The sequence below is a fragment of the Lepisosteus oculatus genome, unplaced genomic scaffold, assembly GCF_040954835.1.
Source record: "Lepisosteus oculatus isolate fLepOcu1 unplaced genomic scaffold, fLepOcu1.hap2 HAP2_SCAFFOLD_39, whole genome shotgun sequence".
Lineage (NCBI taxonomy): Eukaryota > Metazoa > Chordata > Actinopteri > Semionotiformes > Lepisosteidae > Lepisosteus > Lepisosteus oculatus.
Genome location: NW_027167923.1, coordinates 836,895 through 863,038, shown reverse-complemented (window position 1 = coordinate 863,038; position 26,144 = coordinate 836,895). Strand labels below are relative to the sequence as shown.

Sequence of the window (26,144 nt, the reverse complement as noted above, 5' to 3'; positions counted from 1 at the left end):
CACTGTGATTTTGCAGGTAACACGTACGTTGGGAAAACATTTTGAACGCGATCAATAACCGCACTGGAAAAATGTGGGAAAGAAAGGGCGAAAAGCGACTCTTCAACATGTGGAAATATCTTCCTGAGCGGAGCCCTCTTCTCGAAGCTCAACACTCTGCAAGAGTCACTTCTCCCAACTTGCGCCCGCAGGTTTCCGTAGTGTGCCTGCAAAGAGCCATCCGCTTGAGACAGGCGCACCTCCCGATTTCATTGAACTAAGCTAGATGCACAATTTCTAATGCAGCCTTCATCACAATAGACAGTTCATTTCTCGAAAGCTTGTCATGTAAAAAAAGGAAACAAAGAACGAAAACGTATAGCTGACAATCTTCTGAAGCTGCAGATTCAGCTTTGGGGAAATGGACATTTTATGTATGCAGATGCTTTTCAAGCGCTGGTTTTAGAACGTCGCTGTGCTTCCAGCATCCTTTTCAGCCTTCTAAACTGGCTACCGAGGTGGCGATCACTTTGTAAAGCGGTTGAGAGGCCGGAGCTGCTCAAACCGCTCTTGCCGTTTCCCATCAATCAAAAGCACTATGTTGTTTCTTTGTATGGAAAGCTTTTCAAGTCTGGCATCGACACGCACCTTTCCTGAAACGTCCAAAGGGTGAATGCTTCGCAAAGAAATCCAGTCTACCTTCAGGGGGCATGATGTTGAAATCGGAATGAGCCCTGGGTGGGCTTGAAGCAGCAGCTGTTCAGTTAACAGCTGCACAGAAACGCACCCCGCTTGCTTTGTATCATTCGCAAGTTTGTGGTTAAAGAGTAAAAAAGGCTGGAATTCTTCTGCCAGCCGGCAGGATTTCTTCTGCACTCACCCAGAAAAGCCAAGAATTGTATTTCATCTTTCGCAAGCTGTATTTTCCAGGAGGAGAATGAATACTTGCATTAAACTGAATCAAGCCGACAGAGACGCACAGCCGTTGTTTTTCTCCATGGGAAGTTTTTCGTTAAGGAAAAACACCGTTGTCATTTTCTTGCCAGCCGGCGGTATTTCTTGTGCAGCGATGAGCCCGATTTGTATTTCGTATTTCGCAAGTTGTGTGAATTTCTTGAAGTTGAAAGTGAATTCGCTCCAGAAAAGAAATGTCCAGTCGCATGAAAGCCGTGGCTGTTTGTTAAACCGCAGGACAGGACAGCTTGCGTTCTGTTTCTCATGGCGTTCGCAAAGGCGATTCCTGCCTTTAAAACTGCTGTGTCTGCGACTGAAAGTGGCGTGTGTCGCAGCTTCTAAAGTCTTGTTGACGCTCCTCGATGTTGCTTTCTCTCTGCCTAAGGAAGTTCGATTGTCGCGTCGGAACGGGGAGACCTAATCCTTCCAGCTTTAAGCCACCCTTCAGTCTTCTGAAGGGTGTCCGAGTGCTAGCATGTGATTTGGCTTTTTTGGGGGGGAAACGGAGAGCGACATTGAAAAAGGTTACCGCCGCCGCCTCGCCCTCCGTGTTAAATGATCGCAAGCCGGCGGCGGCGGCGCTCCCTGTAGTCGTGGCCGAGCGGTTAAGGCGAAGGGCTAGAAAGCCATTGGGGACTCCCCGCGTCGGCTCGAATCCTGCCGACTACGGCGCCCTTCTCCTGTCGCTTCGGCCTGCCCAGAAAAAGGCGGAGTGCCGTTTCTCTCTTCCTGCTTCTTGTACAAACGCTTAATCGCTTGGACCTGCTGCCTTGGAAGTAATGTCTTTAACATCCACCAGTGACATTTCACAGCTGGAAGCACACAGCCACGCTTTTGGCATTGGCATGTCTTGCGCCCTACTTCCAGCCTTTGAAGACCTAATTATTCAAACTGAAAGAACCGGCTGAATGAGTGTTTGCAGTGCACCAGGAGGAGCAGGGACCATAGCATTGGAGGGGTGAGGATGGCGGAGATGGAAACGTTTTCATGCGCTCCTCTGGGAGGAATGAAAAGAAAAGACGAAACCGGAAACAGTAGTAGCCGCAAGAGGAAGTGTCTTCAAGCGCCAAGCAAGCGCTCCTCGTTAGTATAGTGGTGCGTATCCCCGCCTGTCACGTGGGAGACCAGGGATGGATTGCTTGACGGCGAGCCAGGTTGCTTTTCTCCCATCAGATTCCAACCGCTAATGCTAACGCAGTGTGTGGGAGCTTACATGCTTTTCCTTTCCCGTCTTTTTCGGACGACTATTCCAAAGGGGTCACCTGAAGGAATAGGGGCCTGAAGACACGAGGCATTCTTAAACCAGCACTGGGCTGCACGGCCTTCTGTTGTGATCAGGTTATATTCGAGTCAAAAAGCCAGAGCATCCGCTTCCATCCTATGGAGCACGAGCTAAATCGGAAGAGGCAGGGGATACACCTACGCCTATCGGCGCACGTTCCCCACGGCAGGCTGCTTCACCCATTTGCACCCGACTGGAGACGGCACTGAGCAAGCTTTTTGTCAGGAGTGGGATTCGAACCCACGCCTCCAGGGGAGACTGCGACCTTAACGCAGCGCCTTAGACCGCTCGGCCATCCTGACGCTGGCCCCTAATCCCGGGGCGGTCTGATGAGCCACCGCGATCCCACTACGCTCCTCGAGTATCGCACTGTTATTAATACTACATTGTGACTCCAGCATTAAAATGTTTGGAAAATGTGTCGGCTTTTATAATCCAGTGTAGAGCAGCATGTGATGATTTGTGCTACAACACCAAGCGCTCAAAGTGACGTCTGCGTTTGTCGTTGAAACTTTCAACTCTTTCATCACTTATGTAGGAAATAAAAAGAGCAGTTGTGCGCCACGCGCAGAGCGGCCGTCAGCAGAGTGGCGCAGCGGAAGCGTGCTGGGCCCATAACCCAGAGGTCGATGGATCGAAACCATCCTCTGCTACGTGTGTCCTATGCATGATTCATAATCATGCCATTGGGTTAGCAAAGTGCCTTCAAATAGTCTGCATCTCCCTTTCTTTAAGTTCTGTCCTGAGTTTCTCTCTCGTGTGTGTTTGTGCAAGCTTGACACTTGCGGGACTCTTTAATCTTCACCAATACGGAGATGACCAAATGTGTCTTCGGTTGTTCTGAGGTCTTTGATAGTTTCTTCGAATGCTTCAACTGAACCTCGAAATCGAAGCAGTTATGTTTATATTGATTTCTCGCGTTAATCATTACGAACCAGGAACAGCCAGCACACTCGGTCGCATTAGTAATTATGTCACGTCTCTACTTAGCAGAGCATTCAAAGGCCCACTGGAAGTAGTAAAGCACTAAAACACTGCAAAACTGAACTCGGGAAAATCATACTGGGAGCTCTGAGCGATGTCTGCATCCAAGCCATCCAATACGGACTCTGAAACCTTGGAATATCAACACTATGATGCGCTACCTTTTACCTGGAGCAAAACGATGGAATTAGAAGAATGCTTACCGCAGGATACAACTGTGCCGCTGTTATTTGGAGCACGGTTTTCACTTGCATGAAAACTACAGCAGAACGTAGAAGGATGATCACTGAGAAGTCCACAATGCTGAGGAGATTGTAGGTCGTACATTTCAATGATTACTGACATTTGCGCTGCTGGAGGTACAGTAATCAACAAAGAACAGGGTGTGCTACTCTCGAATCCGGTCAGCACATGATGAAAAGCCAGGAAGTATACCTTGTCAAATTGCCGTCAACAGGGACAAGTTAACCACCTGCGCCACCGGCGCCCGGCTAGCTCGGTCGGTAGAGCATGAGACTCTTAATCTCAGGGTCGTGGGTTCGAGCCCCACGTTGGGCGGTGCCCGTCTCCTTATTAACAAAGTTTCCCGCTCATCCTTGAACCTCTTACACCTCGATGGTACCGAGCACTGCGTTTTAATGCACAGGTGTGATCAAACTGAGATGAAAAGGGCGTATCTAGCTCCTTGCCCGAGAGATAAATCAAAGGTTCCGCAGATAATCCCTTGGCTCCGGTCACCCGGACGCAGATAGGAGCTGCAGCCATCATAACTTGTATGAAAACTAAGAAGAGCTCCTGTCTATTTACAGTTTCATTTACTCTAGCGTTTCCTTAAACATTGCGTGTACGAAGGCTAAGAAATTGGAGAGCTATTCTAATACAATAACTATTAGGAATCTTTTCGCCATAACAGTTTCACTGTGATTTTGCAGGTAACACGTACGTTGGGAAAACATTTTGAACGCGATCAATAACCGCACTGGAAAAATGTGGGAAAGAAAGGGCGAAAAGCGACTCTTCAACATGTGGAAATATCTTCCTGAGCGGAGCCCTCTTCTTGAAGCTCAACACTCTGCAAGAGTCACTTCTCCCAACTTGCGCCCGCAGGTTTCCGTAGTGTGCCTGCAAAGAGCCATCCGCTTGAGACAGGCGCACCTCCCGATTTCATTGAACTAAGCTAGATGCACAATTTCTAATGCAGCCTTCATCACAATAGACAGTTCATTTCTCGAAAGCTTGTCATGTAAAAAAAGGAAACAAAGAACGAAAACGTATAGCTGACAATCTTCTGAAGCTGCAGATTCAGCTTTGGGGAAATGGACATTTTATGTATGCAGATGCTTTTCAAGCGCTGGTTTTAGAACGTCGCTGTGCTTCCAGCATCCTTTTCAGCCTTCTAAACTGGCTACCGAGGTGGCGATCACTTTGTAAAGCGGTTGAGAGGCCGGAGCTGCTCAAACCGCTCTTGCCGTTTCCCATCAATCAAAAGCACTATGTTGTTTCTTTGTATGGAAAGCTTTTCAAGTCTGGCATCGACACGCACCTTTCCTGAAACGTCCAAAGGGTGAATGCTTCGCAAAGAAATCCAGTCTACCTTCAGGGGGCATGATGTTGAAATCGGAATGAGCCCTGGGTGGGCTTGAAGCAGCAGCTGTTCAGTTAACAGCTGCACAGAAACGCACCCCGCTTGCTTTGTATCATTCGCAAGTTTGTGGTTAAAGAGTAAAAAAGGCTGGAATTCTTCTGCCAGCCGGCAGGATTTCTTCTGCACTCACCCAGAAAAGCCAAGAATTGTATTTCATCTTTCGCAAGCTGTATTTTCCAGGAGGAGAATGAATACTTGCATTAAACTGAATCAAGCCGACAGAGACGCACAGCCGTTGTTTTTCTCCATGGGAAGTTTTTCGTTAAGGAAAAACACCGTTGTCATTTTCTTGCCAGCCGGCGGTATTTCTTGTGCAGCGATGAGCCCGATTTGTATTTCGTATTTCGCAAGTTGTGTGAATTTCTTGAAGTTGAAAGTGAATTCGCTCCAGAAAAGAAATGTCCAGTCGCATGAAAGCCGTGGCTGTTTGTTAAACCGCAGGACAGGACAGCTTGCGTTCTGTTTCTCATGGCGTTCGCAAAGGCGATTCCTGCCTTTAAAACTGCTGTGTCTGCGACTGAAAGTGGCGTGTGTCGCAGCTTCTAAAGTCTTGTTGACGCTCCTCGATGTTGCTTTCTCTCTGCCTAAGGAAGTTCGATTGTCGCGTCGGAACGGGGAGACCTAATCCTTCCAGCTTTAAGCCACCCTTCAGTCTTCTGAAGGGTGTCCGAGTGCTAGCATGTGATTTGGCTTTTTTGGGGGGGAAACGGAGAGCGACATTGAAAAAGGTTACCGCCGCCGCCTCGCCCTCCGTGTTAAATGATCGCAAGCCGGCGGCGGCGGCGCTCCCTGTAGTCGTGGCCGAGCGGTTAAGGCGAAGGGCTAGAAAGCCATTGGGGACTCCCCGCGTCGGCTCGAATCCTGCCGACTACGGCGCCCTTCTCCTGTCGCTTCGGCCTGCCCAGAAAAAGGCGGAGTGCCGTTTCTCTCTTCCTGCTTCTTGTACAAACGCTTAATCGCTTGGACCTGCTGCCTTGGAAGTAATGTCTTTAACATCCACCAGTGACATTTCACAGCTGGAAGCACACAGCCACGCTTTTGGCATTGGCATGTCTTGCGCCCTACTTCCAGCCTTTGAAGACCTAATTATTCAAACTGAAAGAACCGGCTGAATGAGTGTTTGCAGTGCACCAGGAGGAGCAGGGACCATAGCATTGGAGGGGTGAGGATGGCGGAGATGGAAACGTTTTCATGCGCTCCTCTGGGAGGAATGAAAAGAAAAGACGAAACCGGAAACAGTAGTAGCCGCAAGAGGAAGTGTCTTCAAGCGCCAAGCAAGCGCTCCTCGTTAGTATAGTGGTGCGTATCCCCGCCTGTCACGTGGGAGACCAGGGATGGATTGCTTGACGGCGAGCCAGGTTGCTTTTCTCCCATCAGATTCCAACCGCTAATGCTAACGCAGTGTGTGGGAGCTTACATGCTTTTCCTTTCCCGTCTTTTTCGGACGACTATTCCAAAGGGGTCACCTGAAGGAATAGGGGCCTGAAGACACGAGGCATTCTTAAACCAGCACTGGGCTGCACGGCCTTCTGTTGTGATCAGGTTATATTCGAGTCAAAAAGCCAGAGCATCCGCTTCCATCCTATGGAGCACGAGCTAAATCGGAAGAGGCAGGGGATACACCTACGCCTATCGGCGCACGTTCCCCGCGGCAGGCTGCTTCACCCATTTGCACCCGACTGGAGACGGCACTGAGCAAGCTTTTTGTCAGGAGTGGGATTCGAACCCACGCCTCCAGGGGAGACTGCGACCTTAACGCAGCGCCTTAGACCGCTCGGCCATCCTGACGCTGGCCCCTAATCCCGGGGCGGTCTGATGAGCCACCGCGATCCCACTACGCTCCTCGAGTATCGCACTGTTATTAATACTACATTGTGACTCCAGCATTAAAATGTTTGGAAAATGTGTCGGCTTTTATAATCCAGTGTAGAGCAGCATGTGATGATTTGTGCTACAACACCAAGCGCTCAAAGTGACGTCTGCGTTTGTCGTTGAAACTTTCAACTCTTTCATCACTTATGTAGGAAATAAAAAGAGCAGTTGTGCGCCACGCGCAGAGCGGCCGTCAGCAGAGTGGCGCAGCGGAAGCGTGCTGGGCCCATAACCCAGAGGTCGATGGATCGAAACCATCCTCTGCTACGTGTGTCCTATGCATGATTCATAATCATGCCATTGGGTTAGCAAAGTGCCTTCAAATAGTCTGCATCTCCCTTTCTTTAAGTTCTGTCCTGAGTTTCTCTCTCGTGTGTGTTTGTGCAAGCTTGACACTTGCGGGACTCTTTAATCTTCACCAATACGGAGATGACCAAATGTGTCTTCGGTTGTTCTGAGGTCTTTGATAGTTTCTTCGAATGCTTCAACTGAACCTCGAAATCGAAGCAGTTATGTTTATATTGATTTCTCGCGTTAATCATTACGAACCAGGAACAGCCAGCACACTCGGTCGCATTAGTAATTATGTCACGTCTCTACTTAGCAGAGCATTCAAAGGCCCACTGGAAGTAGTAAAGCACTAAAACACTGCAAAACTGAACTCGGGAAAATCATACTGGGAGCTCTGAGCGATGTCTGCATCCAAGCCATCCAATACGGACTCTGAAACCTTGGAATATCAACACTATGATGCGCTACCTTTTACCTGGAGCAAAACGATGGAATTAGAAGAATGCTTACCGCAGGATACAACTGTGCCGCTGTTATTTGGAGCACGGTTTTCACTTGCATGAAAACTACAGCAGAACGTAGAAGGATGATCACTGAGAAGTCCACAATGCTGAGGAGATTGTAGGTCGTACATTTCAATGATTACTGACATTTGCGCTGCTGGAGGTACAGTAATCAACAAAGAACAGGGTGTGCTACTCTCGAATCCGGTCAGCACATGATGAAAAGCCAGGAAGTATACCTTGTCAAATTGCCGTCAACAGGGACAAGTTAACCACCTGCGCCACCGGCGCCCGGCTAGCTCGGTCGGTAGAGCATGAGACTCTTAATCTCAGGGTCGTGGGTTCGAGCCCCACGTTGGGCGGTGCCCGTCTCCTTATTAACAAAGTTTCCCGCTCATCCTTGAACCTCTTACACCTCGATGGTACCGAGCACTGCGTTTTAATGCACAGGTGTGATCAAACTGAGATGAAAAGGGCGTATCTAGCTCCTTGCCCGAGAGATAAATCAAAGGTTCCGCAGATAATCCCTTGGCTCCGGTCACCCGGACGCAGATAGGAGCTGCAGCCATCATAACTTGTATGAAAACTAAGAAGAGCTCCTGTCTATTTACAGTTTCATTTACTCTAGCGTTTCCTTAAACATTGCGTGTACGAAGGCTAAGAAATTGGAGAGCTATTCTAATACAATAACTATTAGGAATCTTTTCGCCATAACAGTTTCACTGTGATTTTGCAGGTAACACGTACGTTGGGAAAACATTTTGAACGCGATCAATAACCGCACTGGAAAAATGTGGGAAAGAAAGGGCGAAAAGCGACTCTTCAACATGTGGAAATATCTTCCTGAGCGGAGCCCTCTTCTCGAAGCTCAACACTCTGCAAGAGTCACTTCTCCCAACTTGCGCCCGCAGGTTTCCGTAGTGTGCCTGCAAAGAGCCATCCGCTTGAGACAGGCGCACCTCCCGATTTCATTGAACTAAGCTAGATGCACAATTTCTAATGCAGCCTTCATCACAATAGACAGTTCATTTCTCGAAAGCTTGTCATGTAAAAAAAGGAAACAAAGAACGAAAACGTATAGCTGACAATCTTCTGAAGCTGCAGATTCAGCTTTGGGGAAATGGACATTTTATGTATGCAGATGCTTTTCAAGCGCTGGTTTTAGAACGTCGCTGTGCTTCCAGCATCCTTTTCAGCCTTCTAAACTGGCTACCGAGGTGGCGATCACTTTGTAAAGCGGTTGAGAGGCCGGAGCTGCTCAAACCGCTCTTGCCGTTTCCCATCAATCAAAAGCACTATGTTGTTTCTTTGTATGGAAAGCTTTTCAAGTCTGGCATCGACACGCACCTTTCCTGAAACGTCCAAAGGGTGAATGCTTCGCAAAGAAATCCAGTCTACCTTCAGGGGGCATGATGTTGAAATCGGAATGAGCCCTGGGTGGGCTTGAAGCAGCAGCTGTTCAGTTAACAGCTGCACAGAAACGCACCCCGCTTGCTTTGTATCATTCGCAAGTTTGTGGTTAAAGAGTAAAAAAGGCTGGAATTCTTCTGCCAGCCGGCAGGATTTCTTCTGCACTCACCCAGAAAAGCCAAGAATTGTATTTCATCTTTCGCAAGCTGTATTTTCCAGGAGGAGAATGAATACTTGCATTAAACTGAATCAAGCCGACAGAGACGCACAGCCGTTGTTTTTCTCCATGGGAAGTTTTTCGTTAAGGAAAAACACCGTTGTCATTTTCTTGCCAGCCGGCGGTATTTCTTGTGCAGCGATGAGCCCGATTTGTATTTCGTATTTCGCAAGTTGTGTGAATTTCTTGAAGTTGAAAGTGAATTCGCTCCAGAAAAGAAATGTCCAGTCGCATGAAAGCCGTGGCTGTTTGTTAAACCGCAGGACAGGACAGCTTGCGTTCTGTTTCTCATGGCGTTCGCAAAGGCGATTCCTGCCTTTAAAACTGCTGTGTCTGCGACTGAAAGTGGCGTGTGTCGCAGCTTCTAAAGTCTTGTTGACGCTCCTCGATGTTGCTTTCTCTCTGCCTAAGGAAGTTCGATTGTCGCGTCGGAACGGGGAGACCTAATCCTTCCAGCTTTAAGCCACCCTTCAGTCTTCTGAAGGGTGTCCGAGTGCTAGCATGTGATTTGGCTTTTTTGGGGGGGAAACGGAGAGCGACATTGAAAAAGGTTACCGCCGCCGCCTCGCCCTCCGTGTTAAATGATCGCAAGCCGGCGGCGGCGGCGCTCCCTGTAGTCGTGGCCGAGCGGTTAAGGCGAAGGGCTAGAAAGCCATTGGGGACTCCCCGCGTCGGCTCGAATCCTGCCGACTACGGCGCCCTTCTCCTGTCGCTTCGGCCTGCCCAGAAAAAGGCGGAGTGCCGTTTCTCTCTTCCTGCTTCTTGTACAAACGCTTAATCGCTTGGACCTGCTGCCTTGGAAGTAATGTCTTTAACATCCACCAGTGACATTTCACAGCTGGAAGCACACAGCCACGCTTTTGGCATTGGCATGTCTTGCGCCCTACTTCCAGCCTTTGAAGACCTAATTATTCAAACTGAAAGAACCGGCTGAATGAGTGTTTGCAGTGCACCAGGAGGAGCAGGGACCATAGCATTGGAGGGGTGAGGATGGCGGAGATGGAAACGTTTTCATGCGCTCCTCTGGGAGGAATGAAAAGAAAAGACGAAACCGGAAACAGTAGTAGCCGCAAGAGGAAGTGTCTTCAAGCGCCAAGCAAGCGCTCCTCGTTAGTATAGTGGTGCGTATCCCCGCCTGTCACGTGGGAGACCAGGGATGGATTGCTTGACGGCGAGCCAGGTTGCTTTTCTCCCATCAGATTCCAACCGCTAATGCTAACGCAGTGTGTGGGAGCTTACATGCTTTTCCTTTCCCGTCTTTTTCGGACGACTATTCCAAAGGGGTCACCTGAAGGAATAGGGGCCTGAAGACACGAGGCATTCTTAAACCAGCACTGGGCTGCACGGCCTTCTGTTGTGATCAGGTTATATTCGAGTCAAAAAGCCAGAGCATCCGCTTCCATCCTATGGAGCACGAGCTAAATCGGAAGAGGCAGGGGATACACCTACGCCTATCGGCGCACGTTCCCCGCGGCAGGCTGCTTCACCCATTTGCACCCGACTGGAGACGGCACTGAGCAAGCTTTTTGTCAGGAGTGGGATTCGAACCCACGCCTCCAGGGGAGACTGCGACCTTAACGCAGCGCCTTAGACCGCTCGGCCATCCTGACGCTGGCCCCTAATCCCGGGGCGGTCTGATGAGCCACCGCGATCCCACTACGCTCCTCGAGTATCGCACTGTTATTAATACTACATTGTGACTCCAGCATTAAAATGTTTGGAAAATGTGTCGGCTTTTATAATCCAGTGTAGAGCAGCATGTGATGATTTGTGCTACAACACCAAGCGCTCAAAGTGACGTCTGCGTTTGTCGTTGAAACTTTCAACTCTTTCATCACTTATGTAGGAAATAAAAAGAGCAGTTGTGCGCCACGCGCAGAGCGGCCGTCAGCAGAGTGGCGCAGCGGAAGCGTGCTGGGCCCATAACCCAGAGGTCGATGGATCGAAACCATCCTCTGCTACGTGTGTCCTATGCATGATTCATAATCATGCCATTGGGTTAGCAAAGTGCCTTCAAATAGTCTGCATCTCCCTTTCTTTAAGTTCTGTCCTGAGTTTCTCTCTCGTGTGTGTTTGTGCAAGCTTGACACTTGCGGGACTCTTTAATCTTCACCAATACGGAGATGACCAAATGTGTCTTCGGTTGTTCTGAGGTCTTTGATAGTTTCTTCGAATGCTTCAACTGAACCTCGAAATCGAAGCAGTTATGTTTATATTGATTTCTCGCGTTAATCATTACGAACCAGGAACAGCCAGCACACTCGGTCGCATTAGTAATTATGTCACGTCTCTACTTAGCAGAGCATTCAAAGGCCCACTGGAAGTAGTAAAGCACTAAAACACTGCAAAACTGAACTCGGGAAAATCATACTGGGAGCTCTGAGCGATGTCTGCATCCAAGCCATCCAATACGGACTCTGAAACCTTGGAATATCAACACTATGATGCGCTACCTTTTACCTGGAGCAAAACGATGGAATTAGAAGAATGCTTACCGCAGGATACAACTGTGCCGCTGTTATTTGGAGCACGGTTTTCACTTGCATGAAAACTACAGCAGAACGTAGAAGGATGATCACTGAGAAGTCCACAATGCTGAGGAGATTGTAGGTCGTACATTTCAATGATTACTGACATTTGCGCTGCTGGAGGTACAGTAATCAACAAAGAACAGGGTGTGCTACTCTCGAATCCGGTCAGCACATGATGAAAAGCCAGGAAGTATACCTTGTCAAATTGCCGTCAACAGGGACAAGTTAACCACCTGCGCCACCGGCGCCCGGCTAGCTCGGTCGGTAGAGCATGAGACTCTTAATCTCAGGGTCGTGGGTTCGAGCCCCACGTTGGGCGGTGCCCGTCTCCTTATTAACAAAGTTTCCCGCTCATCCTTGAACCTCTTACACCTCGATGGTACCGAGCACTGCGTTTTAATGCACAGGTGTGATCAAACTGAGATGAAAAGGGCGTATCTAGCTCCTTGCCCGAGAGATAAATCAAAGGTTCCGCAGATAATCCCTTGGCTCCGGTCACCCGGACGCAGATAGGAGCTGCAGCCATCATAACTTGTATGAAAACTAAGAAGAGCTCCTGTCTATTTACAGTTTCATTTACTCTAGCGTTTCCTTAAACATTGCGTGTACGAAGGCTAAGAAATTGGAGAGCTATTCTAATACAATAACTATTAGGAATCTTTTCGCCATAACAGTTTCACTGTGATTTTGCAGGTAACACGTACGTTGGGAAAACATTTTGAACGCGATCAATAACCGCACTGGAAAAATGTGGGAAAGAAAGGGCGAAAAGCGACTCTTCAACATGTGGAAATATCTTCCTGAGCGGAGCCCTCTTCTCGAAGCTCAACACTCTGCAAGAGTCACTTCTCCCAACTTGCGCCCGCAGGTTTCCGTAGTGTGCCTGCAAAGAGCCATCCGCTTGAGACAGGCGCACCTCCCGATTTCATTGAACTAAGCTAGATGCACAATTTCTAATGCAGCCTTCATCACAATAGACAGTTCATTTCTCGAAAGCTTGTCATGTAAAAAAAGGAAACAAAGAACGAAAACGTATAGCTGACAATCTTCTGAAGCTGCAGATTCAGCTTTGGGGAAATGGACATTTTATGTATGCAGATGCTTTTCAAGCGCTGGTTTTAGAACGTCGCTGTGCTTCCAGCATCCTTTTCAGCCTTCTAAACTGGCTACCGAGGTGGCGATCACTTTGTAAAGCGGTTGAGAGGCCGGAGCTGCTCAAACCGCTCTTGCCGTTTCCCATCAATCAAAAGCACTATGTTGTTTCTTTGTATGGAAAGCTTTTCAAGTCTGGCATCGACACGCACCTTTCCTGAAACGTCCAAAGGGTGAATGCTTCGCAAAGAAATCCAGTCTACCTTCAGGGGGCATGATGTTGAAATCGGAATGAGCCCTGGGTGGGCTTGAAGCAGCAGCTGTTCAGTTAACAGCTGCACAGAAACGCACCCCGCTTGCTTTGTATCATTCGCAAGTTTCTGGTTAAAGAGTAAAAAAGGCTGGAATTCTTCTGCCAGCCGGCAGGATTTCTTCTGCACTCACCCAGAAAAGCCAAGAATTGTATTTCATCTTTCGCAAGCTGTATTTTCCAGGAGGAGAATGAATACTTGCATTAAACTGAATCAAGCCGACAGAGACGCACAGCCGTTGTTTTTCTCCATGGGAAGTTTTTCGTTAAGGAAAAACACCGTTGTCATTTTCTTGCCAGCCGGCGGTATTTCTTGTGCAGCGATGAGCCCGATTTGTATTTCGTATTTCGCAAGTTGTGTGAATTTCTTGAAGTTGAAAGTGAATTCGCTCCAGAAAAGAAATGTCCAGTCGCATGAAAGCCGTGGCTGTTTGTTAAACCGCAGGACAGGACAGCTTGCGTTCTGTTTCTCATGGCGTTCGCAAAGGCGATTCCTGCCTTTAAAACTGCTGTGTCTGCGACTGAAAGTGGCGTGTGTCGCAGCTTCTAAAGTCTTGTTGACGCTCCTCGATGTTGCTTTCTCTCTGCCTAAGGAAGTTCGATTGTCGCGTCGGAACGGGGAGACCTAATCCTTCCAGCTTTAAGCCACCCTTCAGTCTTCTGAAGGGTGTCCGAGTGCTAGCATGTGATTTGGCTTTTTTGGGGGGGAAACGGAGAGCGACATTGAAAAAGGTTACCGCCGCCGCCTCGCCCTCCGTGTTAAATGATCGCAAGCCGGCGGCGGCGGCGCTCCCTGTAGTCGTGGCCGAGCGGTTAAGGCGAAGGGCTAGAAAGCCATTGGGGACTCCCCGCGTCGGCTCGAATCCTGCCGACTACGGCGCCCTTCTCCTGTCGCTTCGGCCTGCCCAGAAAAAGGCGGAGTGCCGTTTCTCTCTTCCTGCTTCTTGTACAAACGCTTAATCGCTTGGACCTGCTGCCTTGGAAGTAATGTCTTTAACATCCACCAGTGACATTTCACAGCTGGAAGCACACAGCCACGCTTTTGGCATTGGCATGTCTTGCGCCCTACTTCCAGCCTTTGAAGACCTAATTATTCAAACTGAAAGAACCGGCTGAATGAGTGTTTGCAGTACACCAGGAGGAGCAGGGACCATAGCATTGGAGGGGTGAGGATGGCGGAGATGGAAACGTTTTCATGCGCTCCTCTGGGAGGAATGAAAAGAAAAGACGAAACCGGAAACAGTAGTAGCCGCAAGAGGAAGTGTCTTCAAGCGCCAAGCAAGCGCTCCTCGTTAGTATAGTGGTGCGTATCCCCGCCTGTCACGTGGGAGACCAGGGATGGATTGCTTGACGGCGAGCCAGGTTGCTTTTCTCCCATCAGATTCCAACCGCTAATGCTAACGCAGTGTGTGGGAGCTTACATGCTTTTCCTTTCCCGTCTTTTTCGGACGACTATTCCAAAGGGGTAACCTGAAGGAATAGGGGCCTGAAGACACGAGGCATTCTTAAACCAGCACTGGGCTGCACGGCCTTCTGTTGTGATCAGGTTATATTCGAGTGAAAAAGCCAGAACATCCGCTTCCATCCTATGGAGCACGAGCTAAATCGGAAGAGGCAGGGGATACACCTACGCCTATCGGCGCATGTTCCCTGCGTCAGGCTGCTTCACCCATTTGCACCCGACTGGAGACGGCACTGAGCAAGCTTTTTGTCAGGAGTGGGATTCGAACCCACGCCTCCAGGGGAGACTGCGACCTTAACGCAGCGCCTTAGACCGCTCGGCCATCCTGACGCTGGCCCCTAATCCCGGGGCGGTCTGATGAGCCACCGCGATCCCACTACGCTCCTCGAGTATCGCACTGTTATTAATACTACATTGTGACTCCAGCATTAAAATGTTTGGAAAATGTGTCGGCTTTTATAATCCAGTGTAGAGCAGCATGTGATGATTTGTGCTACAACACCAAGCGCTCAAAGTGACGTCTGCGTTTGTCGTTGAAACTTTCAACTCTTTCATCACTTATGTAGGAAATAAAAAGAGCAGTTGTGCGCCACGCGCAGAGCGGCCGTCAGCAGAGTGGCGCAGCGGAAGCGTGCTGGGCCCATAACCCAGAGGTCGATGGATCGAAACCATCCTCTGCTACGTGTGTCCTATGCATGATTCATAATCATGCCATTGGGTTAGCAAAGTGCCTTCAAATAGTCTGCATCTCCCTTTCTTTAAGTTCTGTCCTGAGTTTCTCTCTCGTGTGTGTTTGTGCAAGCTTGACACTTGCGGGACTCTTTAATCTTCACCAATACGGAGATGACCAAATGTGTCTTCGGTTGTTCTGAGGTCTTTGATAGTTTCTTCGAATGCTTCAACTGAACCTCGAAATCGAAGCAGTTATGTTTATATTGATTTCTCGCGTTAATCATTACGAACCAGGAACAGCCAGCACACTCGGTCGCATTAGTAATTATGTCACGTCTCTACTTAGCAGAGCATTCAAAGGCCCACTGGAAGTAGTAAAGCACTAAAACACTGCAAAACTGAACTCGGGAAAATCATACTGGGAGCTCTGAGCGATGTCTGCATCCAAGCCATCCAATACGGACTCTGAAACCTTGGAATATCAACACTATGATGCGCTACCTTTTACCTGGAGCAAAACGATGGAATTAGAAGAATGCTTACCGCAGGATACAACTGTGCCGCTGTTATTTGGAGCACGGTTTTCACTTGCATGAAAACTACAGCAGAACGTAGAAGGATGATCACTGAGAAGTCCACAATGCTGAGGAGATTGTAGGTCGTACATTTCAATGATTACTGACATTTGCGCTGCTGGAGGTACAGTAATCAACAAAGAACAGGGTGTGCTACTCTCGAATCCGGTCAGCACATGATGAAAAGCCAGGAAGTATACCTTGTCAAATTGCCGTCAACAGGGACAAGTTAACCACCTGCGCCACCGGCGCCCGGCTAGCTCAGTCGGTAGAGCATGAGACTCTTAATCTCAGGGTCGTGGGTTCGAGCCCCACGTTGGGCGGTGCCCGTCTCCTTATTAACAAAGTTTCCCGCTCATCCTTGAACCTCTTACACCTCGATGGTACCGAGCACTGCGTTTTAATGCACAGGTGTGATCAAACTGAGATGAAAAGGGCGTATCTAGCTCCTTGCCCGAGAGATAAATCAAAGGTTCCGCAGATAATCCCTTGGCTCCGGTCACCCGGACGCAGATAGGAGCTGCAGCCATCATAACTTGTATGAAAACTAAGAAGAGCTCCTGTCTATTTACAGTTTCATTTACTCTAGCGTTTCCTTAAACATTGCGTGTACGAAGGCTAAGAAATTGGAGAGCTATTCTAATACAATAACTATTAGGAATCTTTTCGCCATAACAGTTTCACTGTGATTTTGCAGGTAACACGTACGTTGGGAAAACATTTTGAACGCGATCAATAACCGCACTGGAAAAATGTGGGAAAGAAAGGGCGAAAAGCGACTCTTCAACATGTGGAAATATCTTCCTGAGCGGAGCCCTCTTCTCGAAGCTCAACACTCTGCAAGAGTCACTTCTCCCAACTTGCGCCCGCAGGTTTCCGTAGTGTGCCTGCAAAGAGCCATCCGCTTGAGACAGGCGCACCTCCCGATTTCATTGAACTAAGCTAGATGCACAATTTCTAATGCAGCCTTCATCACAATAGACAGTTCATTTCTCGAAAGCTTGTCATGTAAAAAAAGGAAACAAAGAACGAAAACGTATAGCTGACAATCTTCTGAAGCTGCAGATTCAGCTTTGGGGAAATGGACATTTTATGTATGCAGATGCTTTTCAAGCGCTGGTTTTAGAACGTCGCTGTGCTTCCAGCATCCTTTTCAGCCTTCTAAACTGGCTACCGAGGTGGCGATCACTTTGTAAAGCGGTTGAGAGGCCGGAGCTGCTCAAACCGCTCTTGCCGTTTCCCATCAATCAAAAGCACTATGTTGTTTCTTTGTATGGAAAGCTTTTCAAGTCTGGCATCGACACGCACCTTTCCTGAAACGTCCAAAGGGTGAATGCTTCGCAAAGAAATCCAGTCTACCTTCAGGGGGCATGATGTTGAAATCGGAATGAGCCCTGGGTGGGCTTGAAGCAGCAGCTGTTCAGTTAACAGCTGCACAGAAACGCACCCCGCTTGCTTTGTATCATTCGCAAGTTTCTGGTTAAAGAGTAAAAAAGGCTGGAATTCTTCTGCCAGCCGGCAGGATTTCTTCTGCACTCACCCAGAAAAGCCAAGAATTGTATTTCATCTTTCGCAAGCTGTATTTTCCAGGAGGAGAATGAATACTTGCATTAAACTGAATCAAGCCGACAGAGACGCACAGCCGTTGTTTTTCTCCATGGGAAGTTTTTCGTTAAGGAAAAACACCGTTGTCATTTTCTTGCCAGCCGGCGGTATTTCTTGTGCAGCGATGAGCCCGATTTGTATTTCGTATTTCGCAAGTTGTGTGAATTTCTTGAAGTTGAAAGTGAATTCGCTCCAGAAAAGAAATGTCCAGTCGCATGAAAGCCGTGGCTGTTTGTTAAACCGCAGGACAGGACAGCTTGCGTTCTGTTTCTCATGGCGTTCGCAAAGGCGATTCCTGCCTTTAAAACTGCTGTGTCTGCGACTGAAAGTGGCGTGTGTCGCAGCTTCTAAAGTCTTGTTGACGCTCCTCGATGTTGCTTTCTCTCTGCCTAAGGAAGTTCGATTGTCGCGTCGGAACGGGGAGACCTAATCCTTCCAGCTTTAAGCCACCCTTCAGTCTTCTGAAGGGTGTCCGAGTGCTAGCATGTCATTTGGCTTTTTCGGGGGGGAAACGGAGAGCGACATTGAAAAAGGTTACCGCCGCCGCCTCGCCCTCCGTGTTAAATGATCGCAAGCCGGCGGCGGCGGCGCTCCCTGTAGTCGTGGCCGAGCGGTTAAGGCGAAGGGCTAGAAAGCCATTGGGGACTCCCCGCGTCGGCTCGAATCCTGCCGACTACGGCGCCCTTCTCCTGTCGCTTCGGCCTGCCCAGAAAAAGGCGGAGTGCCGTTTCTCTCTTCCTGCTTCTTGTACAAACGCTTAATCGCTTGGACCTGCTGCCTTGGAAGTAATGTCTTTAACATCCACCAGTGACATTTCACAGCTGGAAGCACACAGCCACGCTTTTGGCATTGGCATGTCTTGCGCCCTACTTCCAGCCTTTGAAGACCTAATTATTCAAACTGAAAGAACCGGCTGAATGAGTGTTTGCAGTGCACCAGGAGGAGCAGGGACCATAGCATTGGAGGGGTGAGGATGGCGGAGATGGAAACGTTTTCATGCGCTCCTCTGGAAGGAATGAAAAGAAAAGACGAAACCGGAAACAGTAGTAGCCGCAAGAGGAAGTGTCTTCAAGCGCCAAGCAAGCGCTCCTCGTTAGTATAGTGGTGCGTATCCCCGCCTGTCACGTGGGAGACCAGGGATGGATTGCTTGACGGCGAGCCAGGTTGCTTTTCTCCCATCAGATTCCAACCGCTAATGCTAACGCAGTGTGTGGGAGCTTACATGCTTTTCCTTTCCCGTCTTTTTCGGACGACTATTCCAAAGGGGTAACCTGAAGGAATAGGGGCCTGAAGACACGAGGCATTCTTAAACCAGCACTGGGCTGCACGGCCTTCTGTTGTGATCAGGTTATATTCGAGTGAAAAAGCCAGAGCATCCGCTTCCATCCTATGGAGCACGAGCTAAATCGGAAGAGGCAGGGGATACACCTACGCCTATCGGCGCACGTTCCCTGCGTCAGGCTGCTTTACCCATTTGCACCCGACTGGAGACGGCACTGAGCAAGCTTTTTGTCAGGAGTGGGATTCGAACCCACGCCTCCAGGGGAGACTGCGACCTTAACGCAGCGCCTTAGACCGCTCGGCCATCCTGACGCTGGCCCCTAATCCCGGGGCGGTCTGATGAGCCACCGCGATCCCACTACGCTCCTCGAGTATCGCACTGTTATTAATACTACATTGTGACTCCAGCATTAAAATGTTTGGAAAATGTGTCGGCTTTTATAATCCAGTGTAGAGCAGCATGTGATGATTTGTGCTACAACACCAAGCGCTCAAAGTGACGTCTGCGTTTGTCGTTGAAACTTTCAACTCTTTCATCACTTATGTAGGAAATAAAAAGAGCAGTTGTGCGCCACGCGCAGAGCGGCCGTCAGCAGAGTGGCGCAGCGGAAGCGTGCTGGGCCCATAACCCAGAGGTCGATGGATCGAAACCATCCTCTGCTACGTGTGTCCTATGCATGATTCATAATCATGCCATTGGGTTAGCAAAGTGCCTTCAAATAGTCTGCATCTCCCTTTCTTTAAGTTCTGTCCTGAGTTTCTCTCTCGTGTGTGTTTGTGCAAGCTTGACACTTGCGGGACTCTTTAATCTTCACCAATACGGAGATGACCAAATGTGTCTTCGGTTGTTCTGAGGTCTTTGATAGTTTCTTCGAATGCTTCAACTGAACCTCGAAATCGAAGCAGTTATGTTTATATTGATTTCTCGCGTTAATCATTACGAACCAGGAACAGCCAGCACACTCGGTCGCATTAGTAATTATGTCACGTCTCTACTTAGCAGAGCATTCAAAGGCCCACTGGAAGTAGTAAAGCACTAAAACACTGCAAAACTGAACTCGGGAAAATCATACTGGGAGCTCTGAGCGATGTCTGCATCCAAGCCATCCAATACGGACTCTGAAACCTTGGAATATCAACACTATGATGCGCTACCTTTTACCTGGAGCAAAACGATGGAATTAGAAGAATGCTTACCGCAGGATACAACTGTGCCGCTGTTATTTGGAGCACGGTTTTCACTTGCATGAAAACTACATCAGAACGTTGAAGGATGATCACTGAGAAGTCCACAATGCTGAGGAGATTGTAGGTCGTACATTTCAATGATTACTGACATTTGCGCTGCTGGAGGTACAGTAATCAACAAAGAACAGGGTGTGCTACTCTCGAATCCGGTCAGCACATGATGAAAAGCCAGGAAGTATACCTTGTCAAATTGCCGTCAACAGGGACAAGTTAACCACCTGCGCCACCGGCGCCCGGCTAGCTCAGTCGGTAGAGCATGAGACTCTTAATCTCAGGGTCGTGGGTTCGAGCCCCACGTTGGGCGGTGCCCGTCTCCTTATTAACAAAGTTTCCCGCTCATCCTTGAACCTCTTACACCTCGATGGTACCGAGCACTGCGTTTTAATGCACAGGTGTGATCAAACTGAGATGAAAAGGGCGTATCTAGCTCCTTGCCCGAGAGATAAATCAAAGGTTCCGCAGATAATCCCTTGGCTCCGGTCACCCGGACGCAGATAGGAGCTGCAGCCATCATAACTTGTATGAAAACTAAGAAGAGCTCCTGTCTATTTACAGTTTCATTTACTCTAGCGTTTCCTTAAACATTGCGTGTACGAAGGCTAAGAAATTGGAGAGCTATTCTAATACAATAACTATTAGGAATCTTTTCGCCATAACAGTTTCACTGTGATTTTGCAGGTAACACGTACGTTGGGAAAACATTTTGAACGCGATCAATAACCGCACTGGAAAAATGTGGGAAAGAAAGGGCGAAAAGCGACTCTTCAACATGTGGAAATATCTTCCTGAGCGGAGCCCTCTTCTCGAAGCTCAACACTCTGCAAGAGTCACTTCTCCCAACTTGCGCCCGCAGGTTTCCGTAGTGTGCCTGCAAAGAGCCATCCGCTTGAGACAGGCGCACCTCCCGATTTCATTGAACTAAGCTAGATGCACAATTTCTAATGCAGCCTTCATCACAATAGACAGTTCATTTCTCGAAAGCTTGTCATGTAAAAAAAGGAAACAAAGAACGAAAACGTATAGCTGACAATCTTCTGAAGCTGCAGATTCAGCTTTGGGGAAATGGACATTTTATGTATGCAGATGCTTTTCAAGCGCTGGTTTTAGAACGTCGCTGTGCTTCCAGCATCCTTTTCAGCCTTCTAAACTGGCTACCGAGGTGGCGATCACTTTGTAAAGCGGTTGAGAGGCCGGAGCTGCTCAAACCGCTCTTGCCGTTTCCCATCAATCAAAAGCACTATGTTGTTTCTTTGTATGGAAAGCTTTTCAAGTCTGGCATCGACACGCACCTTTCCTGAAACGTCCAAAGGGTGAATGCTTCGCAAAGAAATCCAGTCTACCTTCAGGGGGCATGATGTTGAAATCGGAATGAGCCCTGGGTGGGCTTGAAGCAGCAGCTGTTCAGTTAACAGCTGCACAGAAACGCACCCCGCTTGCTTTGTATCATTCGCAAGTTTGTGGTTAAAGAGTAAAAAAGGCTGGAATTCTTCTGCCAGCCGGCAGGATTTCTTCTGCACTCACCCAGAAAAGCCAAGAATTGTATTTCATCTTTCGCAAGCTGTATTTTCCAGGAGGAGAATGAATACTTGCATTAAACTGAATCAAGCCGACAGAGACGCACAGCCGTTGTTTTTCTCCATGGGAAGTTTTTCGTTAAGGAAAAACACCGTTGTCATTTTCTTGCCAGCCGGCGGTATTTCTTGTGCAGCGATGAGCCCGATTTGTATTTCGTATTTCGCAAGTTGTGTGAATTTCTTGAAGTTGAAAGTGAATTCGCTCCAGAAAAGAAATGTCCAGTCGCATGAAAGCCGTGGCTGTTTGTTAAACCGCAGGACAGGACAGCTTGCGTTCTGTTTCTCATGGCGTTCGCAAAGGCGATTCCTGCCTTTAAAACTGCTGTGTCTGCGACTGAAAGTGGCGTGTGTCGCAGCTTCTAAAGTCTTGTTGACGCTCCTCGATGTTGCTTTCTCTCTGCCTAAGGAAGTTCGATTGTCGCGTCGGAACGGGGAGACCTAATCCTTCCAGCTTTAAGCCACCCTTCAGTCTTCTGAAGGGTGTCCGAGTGCTAGCATGTGATTTGGCTTTTTTGGGGGGGAAACGGAGAGCGACATTGAAAAAGGTTACCGCCGCCGCCTCGCCCTCCGTGTTAAATGATCGCAAGCCGGCGGCGGCGGCGCTCCCTGTAGTCGTGGCCGAGCGGTTAAGGCGAAGGGCTAGAAAGCCATTGGGGACTCCCCGCGTCGGCTCGAATCCTGCCGACTACGGCGCCCTTCTCCTGTCGCTTCGGCCTGCCCAGAAAAAGGCGGAGTGCCGTTTCTCTCTTCCTGCTTCTTGTACAAACGCTTAATCGCTTGGACCTGCTGCCTTGGAAGTAATGTCTTTAACATCCACCAGTGACATTTCACAGCTGGAAGCACACAGCCACGCTTTTGGCATTGGCATGTCTTGCGCCCTACTTCCAGCCTTTGAAGACCTAATTATTCAAACTGAAAGAACCGGCTGAATGAGTGTTTGCAGTGCACCAGGAGGAGCAGGGACCATAGCATTGGAGGGGTGAGGATGGCGGAGATGGAAACGTTTTCATGCGCTCCTCTGGGAGGAATGAAAAGAAAAGACGAAACCGGAAACAGTAGTAGCCGCAAGAGGAAGTGTCTTCAAGCGCCAAGCAAGCGCTCCTCGTTAGTATAGTGGTGCGTATCCCCGCCTGTCACGTGGGAGACCAGGGATGGATTGCTTGACGGCGAGCCAGGTTGCTTTTCTCCCATCAGATTCCAACCGCTAATGCTAACGCAGTGTGTGGGAGCTTACATGCTTTTCCTTTCCCGTCTTTTTCGGACGACTATTCCAAAGGGGTAACCTGAAGGAATAGGGGCCTGAAGACACGAGGCATTCTTAAACCAGCACTGGGCTGCACGGCCTTCTGTTGTGATCAGGTTATATTCGAGTCAAAAAGCCAGAGCATCCGCTTCCATCCTATGGAGCACGAGCTAAATCGGAAGAGGCAGGGGATACACCTACGCCTATCGGCGCACGTTCCCCGCGGCAGGCTGCTTCACCCATTTGCACCCGACTGGAGACGGCACTGAGCAAGCTTTTTGTCAGGAGTGGGATTCGAACCCACGCCTCCAGGGGAGACTGCGACCTGAACGCAGCGCCTTAGACCGCTCGGCCATCCTGACGCTGGCCCCTAATCCCGGGGCGGTCTGATGAGCCACCGCGATCCCACTACGCTCCTCGAGTATCGCACTGTTATTAATACTACATTGTGACTCCAGCATTAAAATGTTTGGAAAATGTGTCGGCTTTTATAATCCAGTGTAGAGCAGCATGTGATGATTTGTGCTACAACACCAAGCGCTCAAAGTGACGTCTGCGTTTGTCGTTGAAACTTTCAACTCTTTCATCACTTATGTAGGAAATAAAAAGAGCAGTTGTGCGCCACACGCAGAGCGGCCGTCAGCAGAGTGGCGCAGCGGAAGCATGCTGGGCCCATAACCCAGAGGTCGATGGATCGAAACCATCCTCTGCTACGTGTGTCCTATGCATGATTCATAATCATGCCATTGGGTTAGCAAAGTGCCTTCAAATAGTCTGCATCTCCCTTTCTTTAAGTTCTGTCCTGAGTTTCTCTCTCGTGTGTGTTTGTGCAAGCTTGACACTTGCGGGACTCTTTAATCTTCACCAATACGGAGATGACCAAATGTGTCTTCGGTTGTTCTGAGGTCTTTGATAGTTTCTTCGAATGCTTCAACTGAACCTCGAAATCGAAGCAGTTATGTTTATATTGATTTCTCGCGTTAATCATTACGAACCAGGAACAGCCAGCACACTCGGTCGCATTAGTAATTATGTCACGTCTCTACTTAGCAGAGCATTCAAAGGCCCACTGGAAGTAGTAAAGCACTAAAACACTGCAAAACTGAACTCGGGAAAATCATACTGGGAGCTCTGAGCGATGTCTGCATCCAAGCCATCCAATACGGACTCTGAAACCTTGGAATATCAACACTATGATGCGCTACCTTTTACCTGGAGCAAAACGATGGAATTAGAAGAATGCTTACCGCAGGATACAACTGTGCCGCTGTTATTTGGAGCACGGTTTTCACTTGCATGAAAACTACATCAGAACGTTGAAGGATGATCACTGAGAAGTCCACAATGCTGAGGAGATTGTAGGTCGTACATTTCAATGATTACTGACATTTGCGCTGCTGGAGGTACAGTAATCAACAAAGAACAGGGTGTGCTACTCTCGAATCCGGTCAGCACATGATGAAAAGCCAGGAAGTATACCTTGTCAAATTGCCGTCAACAGGGACAAGTTAACCACCTGCGCCACCGGCGCCCGGCTAGCTCAGTCGGTAGAGCATGAGACTCTTAATCTCAGGGTCGTGGGTTCGAGCCCCACGTTGGTCGGTACCCGTCTCCTTATTAACAAAGTTTCCCGCTCATCCTTGAACCTCTTACACCTCGATGGTACCGAGCACTGCGTTTTAATGCACAGGTGTGATCAAACTGAGATGAAAAGGGCGTATCTAGCTCCTTGCCCGAGAGATAAATCAAAGGTTCCGCAGATAATCCCTTGGCTCCGGTCACCCGGACGCAGATAGGAGCTGCAGCCATCATAACTTGTATGAAAACTAAGAAGAGCTCCTGTCTATTTACAGTTTCATTTACTCTAGCGTTTCCTTAAACATTGCGTGTACGAAGGCTAAGAAATTGGAGAGCTATTCTAATACAATAACTATTAGGAATCTTTTCGCCATAACAGTTTCACTGTGATTTTGCAGGTAACACGTACGTTGGGAAAACATTTTGAACGCGATCAATAACCGCACTGGAAAAATGTGGGAAAGAAAGGGCGAAAAGCGACTCTTCAACATGTGGAAATATCTTCCTGAGCGGAGCCCTCTTCTCGAAGCTCAACACTCTGCAAGAGTCACTTCTCCCAACTTGCGCCCGCAGGTTTCCGTAGTGTGCCTGCAAAGAGCCATCCGCTTGAGACAGGCGCACCTCCCGATTTCATTGAACTAAGCTAGATGCACAATTTCTAATGCAGCCTTCATCACAATAGACAGTTCATTTCTCGAAAGCTTGTCATGTAAAAAAAGGAAACAAAGAACGAAAACGTATAGCTGACAATCTTCTGAAGCTGCAGATTCAGCTTTGGGGAAATGGACATTTTATGTATGCAGATGCTTTTCAAGCGCTGGTTTTAGAACGTCGCTGTGCTTCCAGCATCCTTTTCAGCCTTCTAAACTGGCTACCGAGGTGGCGATCACTTTGTAAAGCGGTTGAGAGGCCGGAGCTGCTCAAACCGCTCTTGCCGTTTCCCATCAATCAAAAGCACTATGTTGTTTCTTTGTATGGAAAGCTTTTCAAGTCTGGCATCGACACGCACCTTTCCTGAAACGTCCAAAGGGTGAATGCTTCGCAAAGAAATCCAGTCTACCTTCAGGGGGCATGATGTTGAAATCGGAATGAGCCCTGGGTGGGCTTGAAGCAGCAGCTGTTCAGTTAACAGCTGCACAGAAACGCACCCCGCTTGCTTTGTATCATTCGCAAGTTTGTGGTTAAAGAGTAAAAAAGGCTGGAATTCTTCTGCCAGCCGGCAGGATTTCTTCTGCACTCACCCAGAAAAGCCAAGAATTGTATTTCATCTTTCGCAAGCTGTATTTTCCAGGAGGAGAATGAATACTTGCATTAAACTGAATCAAGCCGACAGAGACGCACAGCCGTTGTTTTTCTCCATGGGAAGTTTTTCGTTAAGGAAAAACACCGTTGTCATTTTCTTGCCAGCCGGCGGTATTTCTTGTGCAGCGATGAGCCCGATTTGTATTTCGTATTTCGCAAGTTGTGTGAATTTCTTGAAGTTGAAAGTGAATTCGCTCCAGAAAAGAAATGTCCAGTCGCATGAAAGCCGTGGCTGTTTGTTAAACCGCAGGACAGGACAGCTTGCGTTCTGTTTCTCATGGCGTTCGCAAAGGCGATTCCTGCCTTTAAAACTGCTGTGTCTGCGACTGAAAGTGGCGTGTGTCGCAGCTTCTAAAGTCTTGTTGACGCTCCTCGATGTTGCTTTCTCTCTGCCTAAGGAAGTTCGATTGTCGCGTCGGAACGGGGAGACCTAATCCTTCCAGCTTTAAGCCACCCTTCAGTCTTCTGAAGGGTGTCCGAGTGCTAGCATGTGATTTGGCTTTTTTGGGGGGGAAACGGAGAGCGACATTGAAA

The 26,144-nt window shown here is 48.7% G+C and overlaps 6 non-coding genes across 6 annotated transcripts; all 6 read right to left on the bottom strand.

Moving 5' to 3' along the window:
- Positions 1-2,434: 2,434 nt before the first annotated feature.
- trnal-aag (transfer RNA leucine (anticodon AAG)) lies at positions 2,435-2,517 on the bottom strand. The gene has a single exon. It is a non-coding gene; the product is annotated as a tRNA-Leu (tRNA).
- A 4,032-nt stretch (positions 2,518-6,549) lies between these two features.
- trnal-aag (transfer RNA leucine (anticodon AAG)) lies at positions 6,550-6,632 on the bottom strand. Its single transcript has one exon. It is a non-coding gene; the product is annotated as a tRNA-Leu (tRNA).
- Positions 6,633-10,664: 4,032 nt separating this feature from the next.
- On the bottom strand, positions 10,665-10,747 carry trnal-aag (transfer RNA leucine (anticodon AAG)). The gene has a single exon. It is a non-coding gene; the product is annotated as a tRNA-Leu (tRNA).
- A 4,032-nt stretch (positions 10,748-14,779) lies between these two features.
- Positions 14,780-14,862, bottom strand: trnal-aag (transfer RNA leucine (anticodon AAG)). The gene has a single exon. It is a non-coding gene; the product is annotated as a tRNA-Leu (tRNA).
- Positions 14,863-18,894: 4,032 nt separating this feature from the next.
- Positions 18,895-18,977, bottom strand: trnal-aag (transfer RNA leucine (anticodon AAG)). The gene has a single exon. It is a non-coding gene; the product is annotated as a tRNA-Leu (tRNA).
- A 4,032-nt stretch (positions 18,978-23,009) lies between these two features.
- trnal-cag (transfer RNA leucine (anticodon CAG)) lies at positions 23,010-23,092 on the bottom strand. Its single transcript has one exon. It is a non-coding gene; the product is annotated as a tRNA-Leu (tRNA).
- Between the last annotated feature and the right edge of the window lie 3,052 nt (positions 23,093-26,144).